A 7,945-nucleotide genomic window follows, 5' to 3' on the forward strand; every position below is an offset into this window, starting at 1 on the left:
CAAATTTTTCAAAGCTCTCGCTTCTGTCTGCCTCTGACCCCGTCCCTCGCAGGAGCCATTACTGTCACTGAGAAATATACACAGGGCAGCCTGTGGATGGAGATGCCCATCCTGGAGGCCCTGCCCTCCCTTCCTTGCTCCTGAAGGCTTCCCTGTGCCATTTGGGGTCTTATCTCCCAGGAGGGTCAACATGCCCCTGGCATCTTCCAGGGCGTGGGACATGATGATGTGTCTAAGACTTGGGCTTTTCTGCTCATTATACAGTCTGGGCCTGAATCTGTCCCTTGCTGGCCTCACCTCTAACCATCTGTGTTCTCCCAGGGTTAAGAGGCCTCATCTGCCTTTGTTCCTATACTTCCAGTCCAGTCTTTTTCTTCCCGTTCTCTGACCCCAGGATTGGCCAAATTATACCACAGAAAAAAAGAAAGAACAAGCTAGTGTCATTGATATGTGCAAAATCAAACAGAAAAAGCTTTTTTAAAAGAAAAAAAAAAGTTTCCTTACATCCTAGGAACTCATCCTTTGCATGAGTTACGCAGACACTACTAGATCTACTGTTATGCAGAAAAGGGACACCCAGGAGAGTTTTTCTAAACCATCTCCCACTCCAGTCCAAAGAGGCCCAGTACCCACTGCGGCCAAGTCAATTCCGACTCATAGTGACCCTACAGGACAGAGTAGAACTGCCCCATAGAGTTTCCAATGAGCACCTGGTGGATTCGAACTGCCGACGCTTTGGTTAGCAGCCGTGGCACTTAACCAATACGCCATGAGGGTTTCCTCCAAAGAGGCAACACTAAATCACAGCAATAAACCCAAATTCCCCCAGTGAGGGCAGTAGACTTGAATGCGGTGAGCTCTTTCTTTCACCACCTCCTCCTCTTTGCCCAACCAGGACCTCCTCCTTTCTATGCTTGGAGGATGATGAGAAGTGACCCAGAGTCCTTGGGTAGGGCCTTATGCCCACTGCTCACCTACAGGCAGGTCTCCCCACAGCCTACTCTCTCTCTGGTTCCTTCTATGCAAAGAACTCAGTGACACCCCGTTCACCAGCACACTTCCGTTGGAGCTGTCTTTGCAGAGTCCCCCTCAGCCTCCCAAGTCCCACTGAAATCCCATTTCTCCCCCCCTCCTTATGCTGTGCTCATTCTCAGAGTTCTGAGACCTCACCATCCAGATCAGGCCTGTCCTCTCCTCTCCTAGGCTAGGGGAACCTCTGAGCAGACCTGGTGTCTGCAGTCAGGTGTTCTGGGGCTCCTTCTTTCCAGGTCCCCCTAGGATTGCAGCTCTCCATGCACTTGGAGTAGTTGGATTGGGGCACAGGCTGGGAGGAGAGGTTCTTACAGGCAGGTGGGTTAAAGGAGCCTGAACAGAGGCCTTAACAGAACAAAAACCTACTGTCTTGTTGATTTCAATGCATGGTGAACCCAGGTGTTTCAGAGTAGAACTGCACTGCACAGAGTTTTCAATGACTGTGATAGTACAGAAGTAGATTGCCAGGCCTTTCTTCCGTGGGCCACATATCTTTTGGGTAGCAGCTGATGAGATGACCCACATTTCCCAGCACAAATGCCCTGCTCCTCCCAGTCCCAAGTTGCTAGCAGGTCTTCAGGCTCTTCCTCCTCTGGCTTCAGTGCTGTGCCCCCACCCTCTGTAGCCTGGCCTCCTGCCTCTGCAACCTCACCAGCTGGTGCCTCAACCTCCTCAGCTGCTCTCTCTGCTTCTCCAGCTGCCCCTCCAGCTCCTGCAGACGGCACTCCTCTCCCACACCTCCCTCTTCTTGGAGGCCATCAAGTGGCCTTGGCCAGCTGGTGGCAGCCTCTGGGCTTGCATGGGGGTGAGGGTGGCAGTTCCTTTTCCAGCAGCTCTTCACAGAGGACCTGGTTGCTGAAGCCCTGGCTCATTCCATGCTCCATGTGAGCCACCAGGGCCTCCTGGGACTTGAACACAAGGCAGCAGGCCAAGCAGTGGAAGCTGCGCTCATGGGTCACTAGCCACTCCGGGGTGGCTGCGTGGGGGCTTTCCCCATGATCCTCTCCTCAGACGCTGGGCTCGGTGGTGCGGGCCTGGGGCCCCTCCTTCCAAGGCCCCAGGGTGCTCACCAGGGACTCAGTGTTGGCCAGACTGGGGGCACGGCGACGGTGCTCTACTCAGAGAGCTCGGCCTCAAAGACTTGGGGCATCTGTCCCACGGGGGCAAAGGAGGTTTTGGTCTGCCAGGCCACAGCCACCCACTTGACCGTGCGCACCTGGGTGAAATATGCACACCTTACCCATCGCTTCTCTGGGGTAGCCCCTTAGCTGGATGAATGAGATGTCTGCTCAGCGGAAGCTGAGGGAAAAGGCCTCTCTGATGGTAGTGGAGTCTTCCCGGCCCTAGAGCTTGGGTTTTTTGCTTGAGATGTTGTGGATTCTTGGGCATTTTCCTTTTGGATAGAGACCTCTGAGAATAGTTAATTTATATGAGCTCTCATGGCCCTGATCTTCATATAGGAGCCCAAGGCTCTGGTCTCAGGAATCCCTGGAGGCCTCTCCATCACCAGCACCCTCCACCTCTGCAGACCTCGTCCCTTCTCTCTTTCCACAGAAGCTACCATATTTTGGGGGCATTGCTGTGAGCAATAAAATCTCTGCAAAATGGTACCAATGATAATAGCCATTTCCAAGCAGTGGATTCTGACTCATGGCTATACCACGTGTTACAGAGTAAAGCTGCACTCCATAGAGTATTCTTGGCTGTAATCATTATGAAAGCAGAAGCAAGGCCTCTCGTTCAGGACGCACCTGTGTGAGTTGGAACCACTAACCCTTCGTTTATCTGTAGAGCACAAACGGTTTGTGCCACCAAAGGTCCCCTTCTAGTGATAGTAGTGCCTTGTAACAAAAGTTCACGCCCTTTGAAAACAGTATTGTGGGGTTTCATATTTGTAAACAAAGAATCTTCAAGTTAATTTTTTCGTGGCATTGATATGTTGAATGCCAAGTGAATTCCCTCCTTTGGAACATGTAAATGTCCTCATTTCCCTGAACCTTTTTAACAGTCTGAAACTTCTCCTAAAGATTTCTTCTACGCCGGTGATTTTCTTACCATATTTAACAAGTAAACATTCAAACAGGAGAAATGCTCATCTCTTTTAACTCTCTTTGAAGGGAGGACTTTTTATAGAGGTGCCGTACCTAAAGAGAAAGAAAAATTTGTATACTTTGTTAAAAGTTTTACATGTATACCTCTTCCTTGTACCCTTCCTAAACAAGCAACAGAGGGTTAAACTAATCTTTCTGTAAACAGAAGTCCCCTCTACAGGTCCATCTTAGATGAACTCTTTCAAGGTCCTCAGGCAGAAAACAGATGACTACGTATCTGAGAGTCTTGATTCCACAAATGTCAGTGGTCAAATACAACTACCTCACCTGGGTGTGTCTGGGTGGGTTGTCCATGGCAGCTTAAAGGTCTGTAGGTTTTTCTGTATCTGAGGGAAGGACTGGAGAGCTCAGAGAGAAGAAAGAGATGGAGGTAGGTTGTGTGAGTTGGATGGACAGAAAACTCCAAGGTGAGACACAGGATAGAGAGAAGGGACCTCCCAGGATTATGTTAGAGAGATACAGAGACCAAAGAGGGAGAAGAAAGCAGGGCTCAGCCACTGTGGGTAAGCACAGGAGAAAAGCAGAGAAGAAAAAGGGGTGGGTGGTGGAAGAGGTTATAGTATCAGGGTGCGCCACCAGGATTTACAGCATAAGCTCAAGTTCAGTGTGGTAAAATTTTAAAACTTCAAGTCTAAATAGAACTTTAGAACTTGGAGGAAAAGGGCAAGTCTCTGAAGCTCAGGCAGCAAGTCATGCCCAGACCTTCTGCTGCCTGAGTCCAGGCTGGGAACTGTTGGGGCTCACAGCGACCGGGAACTCTGGGTCAGCGTGGGGTACTGTGTTCTTTCACACCACCCACTCCCAAAACTCCTCAAATACCTTTAATTCTTTTAGTTCATCACATGACTTATCAATTCGATCTCATTAGAACATATTAAAAATAAGTACAAGTCTCCATAACCACCCTTCTTCCTGGCCCTTCACCCACTGCCCTAGGTGACCACTTGCCTCCTTCAATCCCAGAGATAGAAGCAGGAATACCATAGGCCTAAAATATTGAGTGTCTTCTCCTCCCTACTCTGAAAAACCCTCAGGTTACAGTAGAATTTTATGATTAACGAATTTATTCCTTCACATTACCGACTTTGCTTAATTGTCTACTAAAGGGCAGGAAGTACTTTCTCAACAAAAACCTTAGTGACCCTGTTATCCTACATCAAAGGCTTCATCTTCTCTCCTTGTGGCCTTCTTTTTCAGGGAAATACAACCCCTCACGGCCAGCTCTAATTGATTGGGAAGAATTTTCCTCCCACCTCAATTCTTAGAGAAAGGCCTCTTCGTTGCATTCCACCGCTCCATCCCTGGGTAAAGATGAGCCAAAAAGGATGGTTTTCTGAAGGAGGTTTCTCCCTCCTCCCAGTTAGAGAAGATGTCCCAAACTCTCACTAGCTGGACGACTTTGATTTAGGAAACAATCTCTGGCAACTGGTAGCTTAAGTCGCTCTCCCACAGAAGACCTCAGATCAACAACCTCTCCAAAGAGCCGTTGGGATCTGAGTGAACACCATGGCTTCCAGTAACTCTTGTGTGACATCATTGTTGACATCTCTCAGTTCCAAGGGCCCATTGTGAATCCATACACGGCAACAAGAAAAATGTGGCAACTCTTCTGGCAGGGGTTAGGAAGTTATTTTAAGGGAAATAATATAGAAAGAATGAATTGAACCTCTCCCCTGCCCTTAAACAGGTTGATATCCATTGGGGTGACTTGAGAGTCCAGGGAATGATAACAGTATAACGGCCGTTGTTCCCCAAGCCACTCCTCTGACACTGTTTGAACCACTTTGCTCCAGTCCTAGAAACACATGTCCACTCTGAAGCCCTCTCAGGCTTCCTTTGCAGCTGAGACTTCACATAGGCTGTTCTCTTTGAATGGAAGATGTTCTCTCCCCTCCCTTCTTCTCCGTGGTGAACCATGATGGTGAAGACAGCAGACCCCAACCAAACTCCTGGGCTTGAGTCCCAGTGTCTCCATATACCTGCCATATGACCTTGGATGAGGCATTTAACCTCTCTATGCCTCACTCCCATCACCTGTCAGATTAAGAGAACTCTATCTTTCTTATACCGTTGTTGAGAGGATGTCACCTTTAACAACAATGACTGCCACAGACTAAGATTGTGTGAATGCTCACTGTTAGAGAAGGCCTGGTGGTGCAATTGTTAAGTGTTGGCTACTAAGGAAAAGGGTGTCAGTTCAAACCCACTTAGTGGCTTCAAAGGAGAAAGAGCTGGCTATCTGCTATCATAAAGATTACAGCCTTGGAAACCTCATGGGGCTGTTCTACTCTGTCACGTGGGGTCAGTAGGAGTTAGGATCGAGTTGATAGAACATAGCAACAACAACATTGTTATACTTCATGTCACAGCTTGCTAAGTCTGCCTAAACTACTTGATATTCATGCTCTAAGTATATCAGATCAGTCTATAATCCCTACATGATAACACTCCCCCTCCCTACCCCACTCAACTGTTCACGTGAGATCCTCATTTAAAAATCTATCTCCTTTAGAAGGATTATAAGCAACTTAGGGGCAAACACAAGGTCTGCCTTATATGTGTAGTCCCAGAAAGTAGGATAGTACCTGACATGTAGTAGATACTTGACATATATTAGTTGGATCAATGAATGATGAGTCCCCCAAAAGACCCATCCTTTACAGAAAATCAGCGCAGAATAGAACTCTTTGATGTGGTGCCTAAAGGCACCATCACTCATGGGTAGGCTGTTGACCCAAATTCATTGACCTTCCTGGCTCTGAGACCCAGAATATGGTACACTTACCCCCTTCCCATGCTTTCTCTTGGGCCTTCTGGAAAAGGGTTAGCATTATGGCCTCACAGAAAAGCAATGAGTATAAGGACCTCCATGGTCAACCTACGTGGGAGGCCTAGCAGAGCCCTCAGGAAAAAGCCCACTGTTCTCTGCTTTGCTGCACATTTGATTTTGTTCTAGAGGGCTATTTAGAAAAGTAACCAGTAAAATTGTTGAAACCATTTGAGAAGGGGTTTTAGAAAGTTTTGTTGGTGAACAGAAGGGAATCTGATAACTTGGAGGAAAACGAAAGCTCTCAGATGAGGAAGAGAGGGGGATTGTTTTGTGTGACTGCAAAGGGTAGAACCGGGACAAGCATCTCTAAACACAAAAGGACAGAAGAAGATGTTTCTTGCTCAGAAATGCAGCAAAAATGCCCCAATAGCTTCACCCTGTCTCCTCAGAATTTTTATGTTCATGATACCCATCACCTTGCACTGCGGCCTCAGGAGAATACTTGGGGTTTCCTGAATATATTGGGCCATTTCCTACTTTTTAACCAGCTACTGATATTTCCACATTTGGTTCAGCATCACTTCCTGGTAAACTCTTTTCTGACCCTACTACTGGTATAACTCCTCACTTCCTGCTGTGTACCCCATTGTGTTTTAGAAACAATTTGCCATAGCTCAGAACACACTTGATTTTATTTGCTTCTTGTGATTGATTGTAAAAGTGGCCACTCATTCTTGCTGTCTCTGTACCTGTTCCCTTTTAATGTTTCAAGCATCACTTCTTGGTTGAAGCCTTTCTTGACACTATTCCTGGTAGAATATCCTACTCCCTGTTGCTATTGTCTTTAGGTGCCATTGAGTCGATTCCGACTCATAGCGACCCTATGTACAACAGAACTACGTCCTACTCTGGGAGATTCTTGTACTCAAGAAATTCCTTGCCATAGTTCAGAAAGCACTCAAGTGCTTTTCTTTATTGTACCTGAATACAGTATGGCCACATATTTTTCCTGTTTGTTTTCCATGCCTTTGAAAAATGACCTGGAAGCTGCTTTCATCAAAAGCAGAAGTCTGTTAACATCTTGAATTGCAACTGAACTTATGACACCTTTGGCCATTGGCCAATACCAAACCTGATAGAAGTAGAGAACTGAAAGGACTTGGGCTTTGGGGTTTGCCCTATAAAGCTGCTCTTAAAACCCTGGAAACTCATGGGTTTGAGCCAAGGCCAGTGATTTACGTCTTTCATCAAATTTGGATAGTGTCCGGCTGTTATTTTTGCTTCTGCACCTTTCTCTCTCTCCTCTATTTTTGGGATGACCATGATGTGTTTCCGGGAGAAAAATGTGGCAGCCTGCTCCCATAAAGATTTACAGCCTTGGAAACCCTATGAGGGTGGTTCTACTTTGTCCTACAAGGTTGCTATGAGTTGGGATCGCCTCAACGGCAATGGGTTTGGTTTTGGTGTGATATGTTTATTGGTGTGTTTGATGTCCCACGGGAACCTCAGGTTCTGTTCATTTTTCTTATTCTTTTTTCCCCCTTCAGACTGGATAATTCCAAATGCCTTGTCTTCAAATTTGATGACTCTGTGTTCTGCCTGTTCAAATCTGTCATTGAGCCACTCTAATGAATTTTTATTTCAGCCGTTGTGTTTTCAGCTTCATAATTTCCATTTGGTTCATTTTTATAGTTTCTATTCCTTTATTATAGAAACTATGTCATCATGAGTGAGACTATATCATAGAAACTATAAAAATGAACCAAATGGAAATCATGAAGATGAAAAGCACAACAGCTGAAAAAAAAATTCTATATCTTTATTAGAGCCCTGCTGGTGCAGTGGTTAAGAGTTTGGCAGCTGGAATCCACCAGCTTCTCCTTGGACACCATATGGGGCAGTTCTCCTCTGTCCTATAGGGTCACAATGAGTCAGGTTCAACTGAATGGCAACCGGTTTGATTTATACCATTGTGGACATTTTCTGTTTGTTCATACATTGTTCTTGTGATTTACCTCTTTATTCATGGCTT

The sequence above is a fragment of the Loxodonta africana genome, unplaced genomic scaffold (genome assembly GCF_030014295.1).
Source record: "Loxodonta africana isolate mLoxAfr1 unplaced genomic scaffold, mLoxAfr1.hap2 scaffold_147, whole genome shotgun sequence".
In the NCBI taxonomy this organism is placed as follows: domain Eukaryota; kingdom Metazoa; phylum Chordata; class Mammalia; order Proboscidea; family Elephantidae; genus Loxodonta; species Loxodonta africana.